General features: G+C 42.5%; 1 long non-coding RNA gene across 1 annotated transcript; it reads left to right on the top strand.

Moving 5' to 3' along the window:
- Window positions 1–7,910: 7,910 nt before the first annotated feature.
- LOC121668547 lies at window positions 7,911–14,061 on the top strand. Its single transcript, XR_006017441.1, has 3 exons — window positions 7,911–7,947; window positions 12,595–12,598; window positions 13,976–14,061. It is a non-coding gene; the product is annotated as an uncharacterized LOC121668547 (long non-coding RNA).
- The last annotated feature ends 6,990 nt before the right edge of the window (window positions 14,062–21,051 follow it).

The following is a 21,051-nucleotide window of genomic DNA, read 5'->3' as shown; positions in this document are numbered from 1 at the left end:
GCTGTCAGCTTCATGGTCAACTCTTGAGGAATTTTAGGTTCCTATGGGATCCTGAACTGAGTTTTAATACAGATGTTAATGCAGGATTTAGAGTCCCTGTTGCCGCTTTCAACTTTCATTCCCTTGTCTATGTTTTCAGTTAAGTTCAGACCTTCTTCAGTGGCATGTCTGTAATTCTGTCTACTTGACATAGTCCTGATATCTGATAATAAAAAACTTATTGGCTGTGAGAAAAGCAAGAAAATTGTTGCTTATCCTCTTGACATTCCCACCTTTCTCCTCCTGCTCAAACACACCCACACACAGTAATTTTTCTGCCTTGGGAGGAACTACTCTACAGCCACAAGTTACTGCTTTCTTGAGGTTTTAAGGTCAATTAACTGATAAAGCCTCCCCACCTTGGATTCGATGGTGGTATTTGATGACAAAGACCCTGACTTGCATCCAGTAAGGGGAAAATTCTGGATTATCCCGCACCCTTGCTGCCTATGGCTTGCCATACAGACATTAAGAATGGAAAAAGGATAGCTAATTTATACAGTGAGGTCAAAAATACACGCTTAGAAAATGGAAGAAGCAAATTCCAAAATTGTTACATGTTCTGATAAGAAGTCTGAATACAGAACGCTGTCCCTTGTCAAAAGCAGTTTGCTTCTTCCCTTTTCTGAACAGCCTTTGGCTTCTGCTTTTGCACTGGATAAAATGAGACCTGGATCACCTGGTGATGACTGTACCATTCCCTTTCTGTTGAAGAACAAGCAGCCTGCTGCAAGTGAAAAGCACAGCAGCACGGGTTTATCAGCTGTAAAATCTGCAGTTAGCAGGAGCAAGGTGAACAGCTGTATGGATTATTCCAGAACTGGGAGGATGTTGTGATCACTCTCAAGCCTGTGACACTAAGAGTCAAATTTTGCCTGTGTCAAATACAAGATTCATCGTTCTCATTGACTCTTCTCTATAGTAACAATTGCTAATTGATCGAAGTAACTTGGTCTTGTTCTAAGACACTCATAACCCTCTGCATAGGACTCTCCATAAAAACAATTGTTTGAGTGCAGTGCACGATGATAAGCAGTCCTGATTTCTTTGTTCAAGCCTTGAAACTCAGCCCATCACACTTTTCCACACAGCAACAAGTGCATCAGACCACTTCATATCCCTTCTTTTGAGAGCTGCATCCAGAGAGTCTTCAGAGGCCACTGGTATCATCTCCATGTTTTATATACAGATACCTACTCATACACAGAACTCTCCTGTACGCCTTGATTTTAATTAACAGGCTGTCACTGAGACAATCAGTCTATAGCATCAGCAATTACCAGGTTAGTGCCATCAAACAGATACAGGGCTGGGCAGTGTGATGTACAGAAATGAAGTGTAGAGCCAGGCTGGTGCAACAACAGAAGACATTGAAGAAAATATGATAAAGGTCTCGGCAGCCACACTGGCAGGACATTATGTTAAAAAGCTGTGTTCTGTAGGTCCATCATTTCTACTTTTGGAGTTACTCTGAGCTGTGTCAGCTCAGATGCCATGAGACACCCCAGAGCTCAAGCAAGAATTTGTGGGTTCCATAGGAGGTTGTTTCCCAGCCAAAACTATTGGTGTTGGCACACAAGGTGAGGCAAACAGAGGTGGGGGTAGTAATTTTTTGGCTTTGCCAATTTGTTTCTTCCTCTGTGTGTCTTGGACAGTGTCAGTGCTTTGTGGTTACAATGCAGAGATGGGCTGGCTGCTTCATATCAAGGTTTTCTCTTGTTACAAGTAAACTCCTACTGCTAGGAGGTTTGTCATGAGGAGGCAGAAGCATGCCTGGGGGGACAAAAATTGTCAAGGACTTCTGATTATGTTTTTGGTAAGTTTTTTGAAAGCTGTGTGTTGCACAGTTGTGTGGAAATAGTGGTCTGATGTACTTAGCACAGGCAAGATGTGTTGGCTGAGCCTCATCAAGGATAAAATAACTTCTTTAATCTACTCAGGATCTTGCTTTTTATTGTATTTTCCAAATCTGCCAGTGGTGAGGGGTGAAGGGGAGAGAGGGGAGGGGAAACCTGAGAGAGCTGGCAGTAATAACAGATCCAAGCTTTGACAGACTCTGGTGGAATAACTTAATTAACTAATGGCCTGCATAGAGCTGTAATGGGATCCGAAAACAGAAAGCTTTTAAGCAAAACTTAAAGCCAACAGCATCAATAACAGTGAGCGGAGGGCACTTTACTCCCTGTGTTTTTTCCTGTAAGAATGGTGACACTGCCCCTCACCTACTCTCTATCCCTAAAGGTGTTTCTCCATCTAGTGTCCCTGGGCAACAATTACAGCCAGTTTGATCCCAGTGTCCCCCTCCTGCTCCCATATGGTTCAGAGGTTTCCTCACAAATACACAGAAACAGAGTAGAGAGAAAGAAGATGGCTCCATGGAGCTGGCCTGGGCTGCGCCATCTCTGGGAATGGTTCCAGTCACTGGCTGCTTCTCTGGTGTTTGGGGGTGATTTGCTTTGTCTTGTCATTATGGAGCACATGTAAATTTCTATCTTTCACTTTTCCTCACCCCTTTGAAACTCCTGCTCTCTCAAGTCTGTATTTGGAGTTGCATCACCAAGCTGATGTGGAAGTCAGGGTTTTGCACTGCTGAGATGTCCCCTTGCCTCCATGCATTTATTTTCAAGGGGGATGTAGTGTATGGGAACTGCCTGCTGCTCCCCAGCATATCCTGCAAACTTCCTTCAGCATTATCCCAGCCTGTGGTGTACACGTGTTTGTGCACATTGCTGTGAAGTCCAATGACATGTTTTAGGGAAAATCATGTTTAAACCAAGTAGGCCAGCAGAACGTGTCATGTCACCTTCAGTACTTGCCTTCTCTGCTGAGCTTTTAATGTGAGTAATTATACCACAGTCTTTATCTGCACCACTATTATTAATTTTTTGGATGAAGATGCTGTGTCTATTCCAAGCACAGTACCCCTGAGGCCCTGCCGCATGCACATATGGTGACACATCTCTGTTCCAGCAAGGTAGGTGGTCAGGCTGTTCTTCCTCTTCTCCTTAATTTTCTCTCACATCCCTATCTCTTTTTGAAAGCTGAAAGTTCCAGGCTTCTTGTCACATTTCCCTCTCAGCACCAGCTTTTTTCTGCAAGGTCAAGAGCAGTTCATTCTACAGGCTCGTGGGAACTTGCTGGGCATCATCAGCAGCAGTAGCCGAAAGTGAGTGTGGACAGATGGCTCTGGGCTGAATCTCCTGCCTGTCAATGGCTGGCAACTCCTCCGATTTCTGTGGTGCTTCAGGGAGGGCAGGGCACTGCCAGATTCTTCGTTCAGTCTTGCTGGTTGCACCTGCCAGGAACAACATATGGTCCTTGGTACTTCCAGAGAGCATTGGACAGGAGATGGCTGCAGGTCCCTCACTGCCACTGGAGGCTTGTCTGGTCCTGCTGGCTGGCACCAGCTGAAACGCTGTACAGCAAATTGCCTTGGAGTGCCCCAAAGAGGGCAGCCCACAGTCAGCCAGAAGGGCAGTGAAGTCATCAGGCAATCAAAAATACCAAGGCTTCATTCTGTCCTACTCAACACCACTTTATCAAAGGCTTTTGGGAACCAGGCTGTGTTTCTAATGGAAATATGACACCTGAGGATGATGTACTTTTCCTGCCTGTAGCTGAGAAGAGGAAAGCCATGATAGAGCATGGTCAGAGTAGTACCATTTTCTTGCAGAATGACATTCACATCCTACTTTGGGACAAGTATTCCTGCTTGAGTGTCTGTCAGCTTTACACATCAAATCAGAATATAAAACTCTCTGTCTCCTTAGGATGCAAGAGGGCTGCTAGATTGGTTCACAATGCTTGCATCCCAGCAACACAGCCATGCCTTGGAGCTTCAGGAGCTCCAGATCCTTACCCTGGGGTATGTTAAGATAGTCTCCGTTGTGTTATAAAAACCCTGTTTTAAATGTGGGGCGGCTCTGTCCCCTGCCTCTAATGGAATTGTTATTCAAGGGTCTATCAGAGAGAGCAGTGAGTCCTGGACTCTTGTCTGGATCATGGATGGACTCCTTGCATGGCTTGGCAGATGTTCTTGGAGGCTAAAATTCTGTTCATTTGGGTGCAGGGCTAAAAAGTACTTTGTTATTCCATGAAAATGATCTGATTCTGTATTCCTCCCAGAGGAAGCCTGAAGCTGCCAAATTCAGGGAATTTTGATTCCAAAGTTGCATTCCACAGCTGATCACAAGACGGCAATGTCCATACCACAAGCAAAGGGACAGAAACTCTGCAAGAGAGTAGCAGACTCAGAGGACAGCTCTGATGAGGTTGGTTCATATTGCACACCACCCGCCAACAGCAGGAACTGAAAAGCTTCATAATATGGGTAGGACTTGTATCAATCAAAAGTGTGACTGTGGCTCTGGGCACATACCTGAAACAGCATTTGATTGAATAGCATCAAGGAGTTCAGCATGAGATGATTCCAGAGTCCCAGGGGGTGGAGTTATGACTACACTGTAATTAGTATTTAAGTTATCTGGTTTAGAGTTTAGAGACACCTGTCTCCTGCTGTACTCACCATGTCTGTGTGGACTGGGTATCTCCATCAAAAGAAGTCGTGTGGCATCCTGGGATTCCTCTCTCTACAACCCACTGGCAAGAGAGTAAGATAGTCTTTACTATCCCACTGGCTGGGAGGAACAGTGTTGTCAGTCTGATAGCTTCAGTTCTCTAGTCCTGAATCTGCTTCATCGTGTGAAGTGACTCTCTGCAAAACAGTTAAAAGTCCTGATTTCTTTCCCAATTTTTGCTTAGGTTAGACAGCGCACCTGTCTTTCTGTATTGAGATGCAGAACTTAGCACAATATGGTTCAGATCTCAGGTGGATAAAGACTGTATTTCAGCATAAAGATATGATGACAGTAATTGTCTGGCTCAGAGCAATGGAGACCCTTTGTGATAGTCAATAAGATTTCCACATGCCCTCAGGTTGTCATTAGGCAAACAGCTTTGAAAGCAGCAAGGAAGTTAGCAATTCTAGAAAACCTGAAAATCATTAAAAAGGTTAGTAAACAGTTACTCATAATTTCCAAATGAAAGGTGAAATGCTAATTATTTCCCTCTAATTACGCTAACATCTTCAGAGGATTCAAATACTGGCATGACCTATAGTTTACTGGGACCCAGATGACACCCACGTACAACCTAATTAGCAATGACTTCCCACAGAAGGCACCTCTTTGAAGTATTACATTTTCCACATGCTTTTCCATATTAACACTGCAGAAATAACCTTCCCTACTTGCTACAATAGGGGATGAGTCAGACACATCATTGCAGAGCACCAGAAACCTTCCCCGACCAGAATAATCCTTGTAACACTCGCTAATGAGTGAAAGAGGAGGGGGTCTGTTCTCATCTCCCTGTCAATGGGAGTTAAGTGTGCATAGGGAGGAGAGAACACAATTAAAAACATTTGAATCATTTGCATTAGATACACTTTATAATGAATACACACTAACCATCAGAGAATAATTACCTGATTTTATTAGTAACCAGGTCATGCTTTGGTCTACGGCCCTGCACCCACAAGCTATGACTTACCTTGGTTTCCAAAAGGCAGCAGTGCTTCAGAGATATCCAAGCTGAGCCCACAGCTGCTGGGGAGAGCAAGGCAGGCAGTTAACCATCAGTGTCAGACCTCTGTGTATCCCTCAGCTCAACTTGTATTTTTTTCCACCCTAGCAGGAGACAAGAAAAGTGGAACTTCACAGACACAGAGGTCACGCTTTGGATTCATTACCTTATGGAGCAGCATCTTCTTTTCCCATGAGAAGCCTACAGAAAGGAAACAGGGGCTTCACTTTGTGTTCTCACTGGATTTGTCATCTCCACACGTTCAGTTTTGTCTAGGATTTAGTCTCCAATGAACAATGTGAATAAATCATTCTCATGACAGCGCAGAAATACAGAGTCTCTTGTGCATGCTTGGGAAGCAGGGGGTAAACAGGTGAAACTGGAAGTCCCACTGTATGGAAACATACGTGTCTTTGCTGAAGGCATTTTCTTATGTAAAGAAGATTGACATTTCTTGCAGGTTGATGTTCTTAGCTGCAGTCTCATCAGTAAAGAAAAATCTCTTGGTGTATCAGACACTGCCTAGGGAACTTGCAGGAGACAGAAAAGCTATGAGTGAAGTAGGGTAATACAGAAAGAGTTTGTGCTTACTCCCCAAGCTGTCTCCCCAAATCTGCTTAACACAGGCAATAAATAAAACCACAAGGAGAAGGCACTTCACTTACACAGCTTTTGGCTTTCTAAAGCTGCAGTCTAACAGAGAAAGTGCTTCATGTTTTCTCCACTTGCTAATCCTAGTGGCAGTACAGGACATAGTACAGCAGCCAGTGCAACTGGGATCCTCCGTGTAAACATTTCCCTTCTGCAGAGGACCTTGGTGAGGTAAACACAAGCAGGAGTGGGGACTTGCACTCGATTCTGAAAGATTATTGTCCTGTAGCCTGATATAGAGTGGATTCATCTGCCTTGAATAAGATCATCACAGGTAAAACTCCACTGCAGGGGAATGGGAAGTTTCAGCAACAAGGTAGATGGTAGTTTAGGTTGGGATCTATCCTTGCTTTCTCATGTAAAGAAGCAACACATGTAGAACTCATTCCAGGATGAAAAAAAGTGAAAAAAAAAGGTAATTTTCCTGGGGAGTATTTTTAAAGTGCTAGACATTGGAATCCTACAAACACACCATCTGAAACTTTAAAAAATATGCACTATTCTTCAGGTTTTGGTTGTATTTTCCTGAATTTATCTCAACCCACCAGTCCTTGCACATTTGCCCTTTCAATTCTGTCCCCCATTGCACTGAGCAGAGCACTGAGTGAGTGTCTGTGTGGTGCTCAGCTGACCACTGAGGTTAAATCACAACATCCAATAACATAAATCTCTGAGGTGTGGAATCCTGGGCACCCCACAACCCATCACTCAATTCAGGTCAGTAATGACTGGAATCCTTCAAGTGTTATTTCATAGAATCACAGAATGTCTGAAATGAAGAAGAACCTCTTGAGATCTCCTCTAACTCCTCTGCTGAAGTGGATCAGGATGTCCAGGACTGTGTCTGATTTGGTTCTGAATATCTCTAGGGATGAAGACTGCACAACATTTTCAGACAGCCTGTTCCTGTTGCCTTCCATACTGCCCTCACAGTGAAAAAAGTTTTCTCTTGTGTACTCTCTTTCTGTACTGAAACGTGCATGATCTCATCTGTCATAAAGCTGGTGAGTACCTAGATTCTTGGGGGAAATCACAGGGAAACAAGCATGTACATCAGTGAAAAGAGATTCCTGTGCTGCTTGGTGGCTGCTTGTTTTAGTCCTCATCTTGTAAATTGTTTCTCATGTGGTAAGTGGAGGTGATTTGCTCTGTCAAGTTTCTGTAGCTAGATGTGCACTCTTCTGGATGAAATAAGAGAACCTGCACTTTTAGGTAACAATCTAATAAATCCATTATTAATAAAAATTAAAAAATCATATTCTCTACAAAAAGGTGATTTCATAGAAACTGAATCCTACCATCAAGGATAAAAACCAGCACATTGGGGCTGGAGCATCCTTTACCCCAAAGCAAAGCAGAAGTAGAAAAATAAACGATATTTCACCTTATATTTGAGTAGCACTTAATACTGGCAGTTATTATAGATTTTACTTAACATGGAGCTACCATGCTGCTGTGAAGAAGAAAACACAATGAGTATCTAGGATTGTGGATTAAAATGTACTGTTGATCCTGGAGAGCCTGTCCCTGTCCCAGAGACAGGAAACGTCCGGGATATTTTTAAACCAGTAACTATGTTTTCTTCACTGGGCTAATACTTCTTCAACAGATTGCTCTGTGAAGATCTGGGTTCAGTAGACATGTGCCTCCATCTGAAAATCTTAGGATAGCACAGTCCACTTCAGCAAACCTGCTGCAGTTTAGAGTCAGAAGTAAGGTGATAAAGGATGCATTTTTTACACTTTTTTACGTATTTGGCAAATGGATTATTGGATGTGTTATTAGTTTTGCTCTGTAGCTTGCACAGTCCTATTTTATTGAGTAATTTACATGACATATAGGAGTCATATTCCAATATATATTATTCTGAGCTATTTTTCATGTTCTTCGATTTCCTCTTTTATCTTCCATCTGCAGAAGTGCTTACACCTCTTACACACAACATCCACGCATTTTAATTTACCCCTCCCTCTAAACAAAGTACTTAAAGAAAGAAACAATTGTTTTGAATAATTAGCATCATTAATCCTTGGCTGTTGATACCTGAATTGTCACTCCAGCACATAAAATTGCTTAGATTGCAGCTTTCATGCAATGCATCACAAAACACTTTACAAATAATAGCTTAATGAAACACAAGAGAGCAACAAATCATCACCAGAGCAAAAGGACATGTCATAAAATCTTTTTTGAACAATGCAAGTGATATCAAACTATTTAAAACCAGATACAGCCTGTGCGCCACGCACTTCTCAGCAGAAGGAAATTCTGTGCATGAGGTGCATACCAAGCAAGAGCTTTTGAGCCATGAGGGTTCAAGCAAACTTTTCTGTAGCAGATTTTCCTCTGATCTAAAAGGACACTCACAGATTTAAAGAGAAAGATTGTGCTCCCATGTAGGACTTATTTTCTAAGAAATATATGATTTATTCATATCTGAATATAAACAGGACGAGAATTTAAGTTTTAGGAGTATACATACCTAAAATCCTTATATGTGGCCTTTAGTTAACTCTGAGCACACCATTTCCAAAGTGGGGAAGCAATTTTCTAGTTATGGGTGTCCTGGTGGAACCTTAATGCAAAACAATCTGGGAACTGTACATTCAAGGACCTGAATGCATAGTGACTTTAACCTTCAAATATATCTCTGATCTGCTAAATTTCACGGAGTTATTTATAACCAATGGGAGAAAGCATGAACCTCTTGTTCTTCTGGATCTTAAGAGACAAGAGATAATGCTGAAAGTGACTTAAACCTTCTCTTTCTATCTGCTACCTTGTGTGAAGGCAGATCTGAACCACAATCAGTCATAGATGAGTTGTCTCTTTGAGTTTCTCTACTTTTTTCAAAGAGGTGGAAAAAAGCCAAGATTCAGTGACAATCACCCTGACAAAGCCAGAATTTCACCAGGATCCCTGATCCACTCTATTGGATAAAACATTGATGTTGTGTATCTTTTATGGGAAGAAACTTACGAGGGATTTTCAAATCTGAAAGATTTCTCTCCTGAAATAACTGAAAAATGCTTATGATTTACAAGGCATGTGGAAAACACTTCCCAGAGGCTACAGACTGGTATAACTATGGACAACCTTGACAAATAGTCCCCTGAAGAATTGTAATAATATCTGTGAAAAAATGCATGGATAGTATTTCCAAGTCCCACATTAGACATTGGTAGCCACCACCCAGCAATCTGCTTTCAATAAGAAAAAGGTAATGGGAGGGAGGGATGTTCAGGATGATCACATTTGTCTTCCCCCGTCCCTGTTAGGTGTGATGGAGTCTGGCTTTCCTGGGGATGGCTGAACACCTGCCTGCCCAAGGGAAGTGGTGAATTAATTACTTATTTTGCTTTGCTTGTACATGAGGCTTTTACTTTACCTATTAAACTGTATTTACCTCAACCCACGAGTTTTCTCACTTTTACCCTCCTGATTCTCTCCTCCATCTCGCTGTGGGGGAGTGAGGGATCAGCTGTGAGGGGATGAGTTGCCAGCTGGGGTTAAACCAGAACATTATGACATGTAACTGGTTCCTCATCAAAATTATGTAACTTAAATGGGAAAATGGCAATAGAGGGCATGGGTTCCAAGCCAAGAACATGTGGGAGTTCTGCTGCAACAGGGTTTTTTTGGTGTTCTAAAGCAATTTCTTATAGCACTATTGACCTGGAACTACTGTAGAGGAGCCGGAGTTGATTATGAAACTTGGTGCAACGGATGTCAATTTAATTGAATTTTTCTGTGAAACTGGTGGACACTTTATCAACATGCCAGGACTCAATCCTATTCCTAAATTCCAAGGAATCATAGGACATAGAATATGCCAGAAATATGCCAGCTCAACATGTCAGTAACACAAGATGGAGGAGAACAAGCACCTTTATAACCATGAGTGGGCTCGAGTACATTCAGCAGTGTGATATAATCTGGAGCTGGTGCCGTCCTCCAAAAGGGGTGGAGGATATGAGGGGAGCAGTGACATAACTCATATAAGCAGATTTTCTACTTTTATAGTTTTCTATTATGCTCTCCACTCACACTGGCTATACTCAATAACTTTATCTACTTGAATTTCAGAAATATGGTCTCATTCCAAGCATAAAAGTAAGGTAACAGGAGATAAAAAGCATTTTGACAAAGTCAAGGACAATGAACTCAAAATGTTGATCTATGATGGGGAGAAAATTCTCCCTTTTTTTTCCTCACTTGTAATGGATTTGAAGAACACTGTTATATGTGTGTCCTTCCATTGAACAGCAAATCAATTAAAATATTTTATATTCTTTTCAAATTACTTTTTAAAATATATGAAATTCAGCTTTCAAAAAAAAAAAAAAGTATTGAAATAAAGCAAAAGAAACCGTCTTTGTAGTTGAAGTGTTTATGGAATGATTTGAAGAGCAACACACTGGAATCACAGGCTCCTAAATCCTATCCAGCACCTACTTTATCTCATAAACAGGAATGTGGTGGTGTTGATCCTTATCCTTTACAGGGCAGGGAAAAAGAAATTAATATTGAATACACAATTCTTGTTTTCCTCTCTGGAGTGAAAAGGCCATTGAATCTTCTGTCTGACAGTCAGGTAGCAGTGGTCTTTCCTTTTTCTTGCAGTGGTTGGATGTCACATCACTTCAGGGGGTTAGACTCATTATGAACTCATACACAGAACTGAGAAAATAACCTCATCTATCATGTAACAATCCCAATAATTATCTGTGCACCCAAAGCACTTCCACCCACTTCCGCAGATGTTTCTGCATTTGAAAATACCAGCAGATTCCTATCTTTGCACAACAACACAGGCCAGCTTAGAGCATTGGCTCATCAAGCTTAATATTCTCTTTGTTTTAGGGATCAAGTGTAGGTTTTAAGATGAAAGAGCCACAAATCATCCATATGACAACAGGGAAATTTCGTTGTGCCTTCTCTACCCTTTGACTTATATGTAAAACAGGATGGGAAAATGAAAAACAGCTGGGTACTAGCAGGACTTCTCTAAAGTGGATACCATACAACTCACTCTGCTGGCACAGCCTATTCTCCATTGCCACTGGAATGATTCATCACCTGTGACAAGCAACTGGAAATAGGCTGGAATACTGGCATATCTGAGCTGGTTTGCTAGCATGTGTCCCCCAAATACACCATTCTCCTGCTGGAAGACCTCTCAACAATCAAGACTGGTACGTTCCTCACCTTAAGTATGGCAAAAGCTAAAAACTGGTCAGAAAACTCTGAAATCTCCTCAAAGCTCTTACATCCAGGGAAACACTCTTTTTCTTGGGAAAGGGGTGTTTGAGCCAATAGTCCTGGCTATGTAGTTGCAGTGTTATTTTCCTGCAAAGCCTGTGGAGTGCCTTGCCAGCTGTGAAACAAATCCAGGCAAAGGTCTCATTGACATCAATGGCCACTTAGTCAAAGGTGACGCTTCACTGGGATATGGGAAGTGTACAGATATTTTTATTCTGCTCACATCCAGCCACATTTGGGGTGTTAATTGAAAGGGAAGTAAAAATGGTACAAATATTGAATAGGGAGTAAAGTTAGGAAAAAGAAAATATATATGATACTTAAAAACCGAATGCTTATCTTTATGAAAAATCTCAGAGACTGTTTACTTGAAAATATAATTTTTTTCATTCTCTTTAACTAGCTGTTAACTAGTAAATATAAAATGATTTAAGTTTCAGAGGATTTAGACAGTCTGTTTATGCTTTTTGTGTCTGACGCATACAACCACTATGCAAATAATTGGCAGCATACAAATGTTTATCTACATTAAAACCACCTGGTAAAACTTCTACATTATGAATTTCTCCAGAATTAACGATATTCATAATTCCCACTTTCCTCCTCCATCTTATTCAATGTGCAGTGTGCTGAAGCTGTCATGTTTTTAAAATTGGTTTAGAACCGCCCTGTTAACATTCTGCAGAATAGCAAACCCAGAATTTCATGGACTCATATCAGACAAGGTATCTTCAAAAAGAACACCCCGTGGATGCTGATAAAAATCAACAAACCATACTAAAATTAATAAATTGTGAAGGACAGGGTTTATAACCCTGTTTGTACAGTGCCTGTGTCAAGGAAACTTCTTCCAACATCTACAGTCTCTCCTGGGAGGGTTTGGCTGGGCTCATGTGGCACTTTCCATGAGATCAGCCAGGAGTGATTATAAAGTCTGGTCTCGCCAGTAGAAGAGTCAGGGGCAGTTTTAAGTAAGCAGAATGCAATTGAACGTGGTTATATTGCTGTAAGTAGGGTGGATATAGATATTCACATCTATTTGGGGAAAAAAAGACTCAGAAGGGTGTTAAAAGCTACCAGTCCTGGCAATGGACATGAAATGTGTCTTGGTGCTTATTTAAAAAATATATATGGGAGTGAGAGAGAGTGCTATTACAGGCAGGCACTGGGGTTTTTTTTTTTAGCTCTGGCATTAATTTTTCACCCTGTGTTCCTTCTTTTCAATTTCTAGGAGGAAAAGAAACAGATATAACCATGCAAATGTCCCTGTGCTCTGCCTCCGGCTATAAGCTTAAGAATTATAAGCTTGACAACGCTGAGTTGTAGACAACACCCCTTCAGTACTTTCTGGCTCAGTGGCTCTGTGAAGACCTCTTTGAAGGTGCAGCTCTTCAAAAAGACTCTGCGGCAGCACAACTAAATGTTTGCTGCTAAATATAGAAATGCACTTTCTTTGAGCATGGCTGGTTTGCTTCAGGTTCACCTTTGGAGCTGCATTTATAGATACAGTATGGATTTTAAGGAGAAAAAGTGGGAGTAAAGAAAGGAGTAAGAAATCAAAGAATTAGACAGTAAGAGTGCCTGATGAGGGGAAAAAGGCTCTGACAAGTAAAGCTGGGCAACAAGTCAACGATTTGATGTGGCCATGGAAAGGCAAACACATGATAAGATGTTAGTCAGAAGAGTGGATTGATTCACCATAGCCAAATGCAAACCCTATGACTTAAAACACTGGTGAAATACTGTCTGAAGACACTGTGTACAGGTCTCCACAGCAAATTTGAAGGAATACATGTTCAGAGCAGAAGGAGTGTAGGAATAATAGGAATTATTATGTGGGAAGGCAGGGAGAGGTCAGTGAAAGCTTGGGTTGGGGTCTGAGAGAATCAAGTCTCAGGGCAATAATAATTGATGGAACAATCTTCTTTTAAATGGTTCCTACCCCTTTTTCCCACTGGAAAACAACCCTTTTCAGATAGTTGCAAACAGGGGTGATATTCCCTGTGTTATTTTTCCTTTTGAAGAAGCCTTGTACTCTCAGCTGTGATTGTGTCTGGGTCTGGCAGCAGATATTTTAAGGCAGGTGAAAAAAACTGAATGCTTGAATGCTTCAAGCATTCACATTGCTCACTACTATTGAAAATTCACATTGCTCACTACTGTTTCATATCAGATCCCCTTCTTGGGCAGCAGCAGAGTTTTCAATCTGTTGAGGAGAAGAGAAAAGGTTGAGACAAGTGACCTCTGAGAGAAATGAAGAACAGAATTTCTGGGTATTTTTTTCCTGTTTAATAGAGAAACCTCAACAAATCAGAGAGATGGGCAATCACCAAACATGAAGTTCAACAAGAGCAAGTGCTGGATTCTGCATCTGGGATGGAGCATCCCTGGATGTACAGACAGACTGGGGAATGACAGGCTGGAAAGCAGCTCTGGGAAGGACCTGAGGGTCCTGGTCAGTGGAAAGTTGAATAGGAGTCAGCAGTGCCCTGGCAGCCAGGAGGGACAACCCTGTCCTGGGGGCATCAGGCACAGCATCACCAGCTGGGAAAGGGAGGGGATTGTCCCACTCTGCTCTGCACTGGGATGGCCTCACCTTGAATGATGGCCACACCCTTGTGTGAGGTTTTGGGCACCACAGTATAAAAAGGACATTAAGCTTATTAAAGAGCGTCCACAGCAGGGTAACAAAGATGGTGAAGAGCCCAGAGGTGAAGCCTTATGAAGAGCAGCTGAGGACATTTGGTCTGTTCTGCCTGGAGGAGACTGAGGGGAGACCTCATTGCAGTTTCAACTTCCTCATGAGGGGAAGAGGAGGGGCAGACACTGATCTCTTCTCTCTGGTGACAGTGACACGACTTGAGGGAATGGCCTGAAGCTGTGTCAGGGCAGGTTTAGGCTGGATATTAGGAAAATGTTCTTCATCCAGAGGATGGCTGGGCACTGGAACAGGCTCCCCAGGGCAGTGGTCACAGCACCAAGCCTGACAGAGCTCAAGAAGCATTTGAACAACACTCAGCCACAAGCTGTGACTCTTGGGGCTGTCCTGTGCAGGGTCAGGAGTTGGACTTGATGATCCTTGTGGGTCCTTTCCAACTTGGCATATTCTGTGTTTCTGTGACTCAGTGTTGTTCTGGGGCACGTATGGGACTGGCAGTAGAAAAACCAGACATAAGCACTTGCCTAATATCACATGGAACTGGGTTTCTGGCTCCTTTGACGCTCAAACTTAAGAGACTCAAGAGACCTCACAGAGTAACAACAATGAGCCACAAGTTTGTCAGAGATCCCTGGGTTTCTGAACGGATCTCGTCCCCAGTACCACAAGCCTTTCACTCAACTCTCCTAAGCATTTATATCTCATTTTAGATATTAATTGTGCAGAAGCAGGACCCATTCAGAGGTGCAAATCATCCTTTGCATCACAGTGCCATTTGGCACCTTGCTCTGAATCAGAGCTGACATATCATGCCTGCACCTTGCTGATGGTTTTGTGTCTCTGTGTGATCTGCACTATAGCCTCCTTTACAGCAACCTTGTGTAATTCCTATTTACACCCACATGTTCTCAAAGAGTGGTTAAAACGTCTGAATGTGCAGAGAATTTGCTATAAAAAAAAGTAAATAACAGCACTTGACTCATCACCCTCTTCCCATGAAAGAATGGGGACCATCAGGTGAGGAACACGGGAAACAGGGAAAAATCAATGGGAAGTGATTCTTCATGGAATGATAGGAGACCTGCACAATTCACTAGAAGGGGTGCTTGTGTGCAAATCTGCATGGGTTCAAGGGAAAAATGCTTGGAAGAAAGAGGAGAGGAGAGGAGAGGAGAGGAGAGGACAAAAGACTGCTAAGAGGGCTAAGGGGACAGGGCATACGTCCTTGCTTTGCTCTGTTAATTCTGTTAATGAAAATTATTTTCTATGGAGATGAATCCCCCTTATCAAGGAACAGGTAGGAGCCAGGACAGTGGCGATCAGGGAATGAGGTGGATACACAGCCTCTGTGTCTGTGTGTCTGTCCTACCACTGCTGTCTGGGCCCTTGTCATGAACAGTGTGGCTGTCCATATGTCCTTCAATTTCCTTGTGTTTCTGTGTGGAGGTTGAAATGTGACACTTCGAGTACCATTAAAGGAATATTTTTACTAAACAGTGTCCTTTGTGGCTGGGTGGTTGTTTGGGGTTTTTTTTTGTCTCTTCACTTCTTTAGCTTATTTTGGTATTTGTTATGAACAAAAAGTTCCATCACAATTAGTTGCCTTGGCTACTAATGATTTTCTTTATTCGTATATACCTCCTTGTATTTAAACACAGCACCTAATCTGTCTGCTTTGTGTTGCTTAATGTGACAAGGCCCTAAGCCACAGTGGGCTGCTGGTTGCAGCTTTGATTACGCTAATGGCATCTTCAGTTTGCTCTTGGGGGAGGTGGGGGTGGTTTTTCTGGGAGCAATATTTAGCAGAGGGACTTGATGAGATCACATTGAAACTCATACTCTATTGACAGTGCAGCATGGGAGGAACTATTCTGTATGATTAAAGAAATGAGGGGAGCTATGTCTGTGTGCAGCTGCCTGGTGCCTGGGAGCTCACAGGGTCTGGATTTCTGCTACGAGTTACAAACAACAGGAAAAAGGTGATGGTCAGCAGTGTTGGCACCCCACAGAGCCAGCCACCCACAGTGTCTCCAAGCAGATCCTGGTATCTGGATAAACAGTGCAGTCATTTCCAAGGGGAAATCAAGTTAGCTGAGGAGATGTGTGTGTTCACTGTGATTAAATCCATGTCACACCAAATGTCTGTAACATTTGCCTGGGTCCTCTGGCCAGGCCATTGTGCTGGGGTTTTAGCACATGATCAATTCTCTGTCTTAGAGCTGTGCACTCAAGGGAACAAATATTAATGTGATTAATGTCCAGGTTAACTTGGTGCAACTTACGGGAAGGAAAGATCACTAAGGAGTTATGGTCTGATATTTTCAGTGGAAGAGAGACTAAGGAAAGAGTCTGCATATTCAGGTGCCTGAAGTCAGTTTTCTACCTTGAGGAAGTGAAACCATGGCCCCAGAAGTGAGACACAGATGTTGTTCCAGCTGAAGTCAGTAGGAGCCAGGGAGCCTTGGTGCCTTAGAAAACGAAACCGTTTAGTCTTAGCAGAGGGAGGTGAAAACAAATGAGACAGCATATTTTCTTCAAAACAGTGCCACAAGAGTTGCTCAGCTGGTGCCTGGGACCTCCTGCCAGCAGCACCTGTGTCACCAGCTCTGTGCCTTGGCTTTGTGCAACTCCGGCTTCATGTCATTTGAAGAAAAGTGTGAAAAAGCTTTTTGTGAAGTTTTTGTCTGCTGGGTGAAATTATTACGACGAGAGTAGGCAGGAGCAGTGTAAAGGCTTTCCTACCTTTGTGACAGTTCTGTATCACTAGTACAACTCATTCATCCTGCTTAGGAAGAAACACAATGTTTTGGTGAACAGAAGCAGAGAAAAATAGAGATCTTGGATCTGGGATGGATCTGTCCAGGCTGTATATCCCTTGTTCAACCAGATGTTAAACTTTTGCCCTTGAGCATTTACCTATAGCTGTGTTGAATCAGGATTCCCTCTGGAGATAAGGCTGTGGTCAAGGCTCATGACTGGTCAGAAAAATAAACTTGCAGCATGAAAACTTAGCCCTGCTGCAGTCATGAGGAGGTTTGCCCTTAAGCTGAATGAATTGCACCTAAGGCCAGAAGCAGGGCTTCTTTATGACCACAAAGACCTTTACTCAGCAGTTCCCTCACCTCTTTCTCATAACACATGGCTGAGCCCAATGCATGATATCATCAGATTACCTCATTAGCAGTTGATAGACCAGTTAGAGAGGCTCCAAAGCAGCAGCCTTTAAATTGGTGCTACTGACTGCAACAACCAGACCCTGGAGCAGGGTTCAAGACTGGACGTCTGCTGCTTCAGGTGAGGTCTGGTTTTCTATCCGTCCCTTCCAGGGGAAGGTTTGAGGAAATTGTGCATCTAGGTAGAAGAAAAGCCTTGAGGGTGTAGAGGCTTCATACCTGCTCCTCCTGTTTCCCTGTCTTTGCTCCTTAATCAGTAGGCACAACAAGGCCCTTTCTCTGGGCAATTCAGTTCAAGGCCAGGTTGGCTAGGGCTTTGAGCAACCTGGTCTAGTAGGTGCTGTTCTTGCCCCCGTTGGAGGTTGTAACTAGATGATATTTAAGTTCCTTTTAACCCAAACCATTCTGTGATTCTGTGATTTGGGTGCCTACAATCAGATAGGACAAAACCAGGAACAAAGTATATGTCAGTCTTTATCCTGTGGCATAAATGTGTTTCTTTTCCGAACTTCTATGAAATATAAATGCTCATAATTGCTTTTAAAGAAATATTTTTTTTGCAGGTGTAAAAGAAACCTTAATGCCTGCAGCATTGCACTTGTGATGAGCAGCCCTTCAATAACTAAACAATAATTTATACATGTACCCAAGGAAAGAGGCCTAGTAATAAGTTAGTGACAAGCTTTTAAGGGATTAATATATGAACATTAGGTTAAACATGCTTTATTTTTAAAAACACTCAGGCTGCATCTTTCTATGGAGCATGTTATTAAAATTGACGCAATTGACTATTAACTACAGTACATAAGTACACTCATGTCATAATTCATGCTTTATTATCCAACTACAGGTAAGTACATAAAAATTCAATGTACCCTATTGCATCTTATTTAGATCGCTGTTGCAGTGAAATATAAAGTGTCACCGATAGATTTGCTCTAGTAGTAATTCCATAGTAAATTACAAACAAACTCAATGAAGCAAATCCTCTTGCAATTTATTTAACATGATATTTTTCATTTATATTCAAGGTACATTTTTGCAAATATGCTACATCTTTCAAATAAAAAAAACCCAACCAACCCAACACTTAATCTCTCAGGAGGACTGGATTAAAAAGCTACTGACCTAGAACCTCTGCATTTAAATAAGCTTCAAGAGAGTGCCCTTCATCTGTTGTGTTTGAAGATGAAGACTACATGAGAGCACATATAAGAACCACCACAATAAAGGGCTGCCTGGTTCATGGCCCCAGGGAAGTTCAGAGAAAGGATATTTCAAATATAATGAGCGCCAAGGGAGTCTTTCCCTCTTGGTGTGTAGCAGTCAATAACCTGACTGACTTCATCCAGATCATTGTACTCAGCAGCTTCAAGTATCTCCTGTAAATATCTGTAAACCCCACATGGACATTTTCCCAATTTTAGGTACAATTTTATTGTCCTGTGGCAATAAGTTGGTCATTTGGTCATGAGCTTTCTGAAAAAGTACCTTCACTGGTTTGCTTTTGTGGATACAAAAATGCTGCTAGCAAGAATTTTTCTTGCTACTTTCTAAGTCCATGGGATACTTTTCTCTCTCACAGAAGATATTCTCAGAGTTTATAAACCATGAACACCTGCGACCTTGCCGAGCTTTGTTAATAGTACAGTAGGAAAATATTTTGACAATGGATGTTTTAGGATTTTAGCCAATCACCCCCAAGGGGTGGCTGATCCTTTCTCCAATTAGACCATGAAGAAAAAAGTCTATAAAAGAGTTTTTAAAATAATTAAATAAATCAATCTTGCTGCACAATTCATGCCTGCTGGATATCTCTCCTCCTCCATACGGCTACAGGATGAGGTAATAATTGGTGTACGCTGACATGATCTGCACGCTGCAGCGTGTCCTGCACTGTTACAGTGCAGATACTGCAACACGATGTATCAGACAACGAGGCCCGTGGAAAGAAATATATATGGACCAATTCTTGATAGATGTTTCAGAGAGATGTTTATTTCTACAGCTACATTGCTGGGTTCTGCCAAGGAACTGTGGCAATCACGGGACCCGAGGGTCCTTGCCCGCGCAGGGGAACACAAAACAACCAATGGGGAACGAGGCTGACCAGGGGCAGGGAAACGCCGTGTCTCCCCCCCAGGGCCCCTCTCCCAGGACTACATGGCATGGGGGGAGGGACCCAACACTGCACGCTACGAGCCAAGCCAAATTTCTCTAGAGGTACACTTCCCCTCCCCACCCCAGGACCGGGAAGTCCGACAGGACTGAGAAAATGGCGAACAGCGGCTCACAAATCGACACTGTGCTGACGGTCTGGAAAGGTGTTTTCAGTATAATGCACATCTCAGTTCCTGAAAACTCACGTTGTGAGTTACTAGACTGGGCTGCCTTGCATGGCATTTCCCCGGACAGAGACACTGCCCTGGACTTTGGGCTGTGGCAGGAACAAGGCTGTGCCATACGGCATGAGCTCCCGTCTGGGAACCTGGCAGTGTTAGAATTATTCCGAACTTGGCGTTCGTTATTTATTCTGCTGACAGACCTTGACTGTGGCAGCAGAGCTGGCTCGCCTGTCTCAGTGGTGAGTGAAGGAGATGCCCGAAGGGGACCCCACTGATAGGGCTTCAGAAAAAAGTCTATAAAAGTTTTTAAAATAATTGAATAAATCAATCTTGCTGCACAGTTCGTGCCTGCTGGATATCTCTCCTCCTCCATAGGGCTGCGGGATGAGGCAATATGCTTTAAATCTACTGCTTGAACATTTCAGGTGGTTTTAATCCTTGTACATTGAACGTAGTTCCAAATAATTTTCTCCTACCTATTCATGAATTTTGGTTGGTTTGTTTTTTTTTTTTGCTTCAGGCGCCATGTTTCATAGAGTCATAGAAACAGAATGATTTGGGTTGGAAAGGACTTCCAAAAACATTTTGTTCCACCCCACATGTCATGGGCAGGGATACCTTCCACTAGACCAAGTTGTTCAAAGCCCCATGCAACCTGGCCTGGAACACTTCCAGGGATGAGCCATCCACAGCTTCTCTGTGAAACCTGTTTCAGTGCCTCACCACCCTCTGGGTTAAGAATTACTTCCTAATATCCGATCTAAATCTACTATATTTCTGTTTAAAGACAGTCCGTCTGTCCTGTTGCTCCTGGTCCCTATCAAAAATCCCTCTCCATCTCTCTTGTGGCCTCTTTAGGCACTGGAAGGATACTGTAAGGTCTCCTCTAAACATTTTCTTCTCCAGGCCGGATGATCCCAATTTTTCTTCTGTTAAATGTGTATGCTTGTATAATTCAAGTATTCCTTTTGCTGTTCTTGGAGTTCTTGGGAGTTAAAAGGAGATACATGAGGGCAGACTTCGGCTATGATTGTCCATGAAATAGCTGCAGTGCATTTACAGATAAAAAATAGGTCTGCTCCAAGAAATGCTATACCAAATGGAAAGATGGCTATGGACACAATTTTTCACCCATAAAGGTGTGGTATCTTTATTATATTCCTGCTTTAAATGTCTAGGTAATATAGTCTAGGTAAAAACACTACAGTTAGGTAGGGATTAAATGAGACCATGAATTCACAAAAAAATTCTCTGAAAACACATCAGCTGAACAAAAAATCTTACAGATCAAAAGAAATATGAACCACCCCCTCCCCCCCACCTTCCCCCAACATCCTAC

Source organism: Corvus kubaryi, unplaced genomic scaffold, assembly GCF_017639235.1.
Source record: "Corvus kubaryi isolate FWS band 111438036 unplaced genomic scaffold, C.kubaryi_AGA036_p1.0 37385, whole genome shotgun sequence".
Classification (NCBI taxonomy): domain Eukaryota; kingdom Metazoa; phylum Chordata; class Aves; order Passeriformes; family Corvidae; genus Corvus; species Corvus kubaryi.
This window is presented reverse-complemented; position numbering and strand designations above follow the sequence as displayed.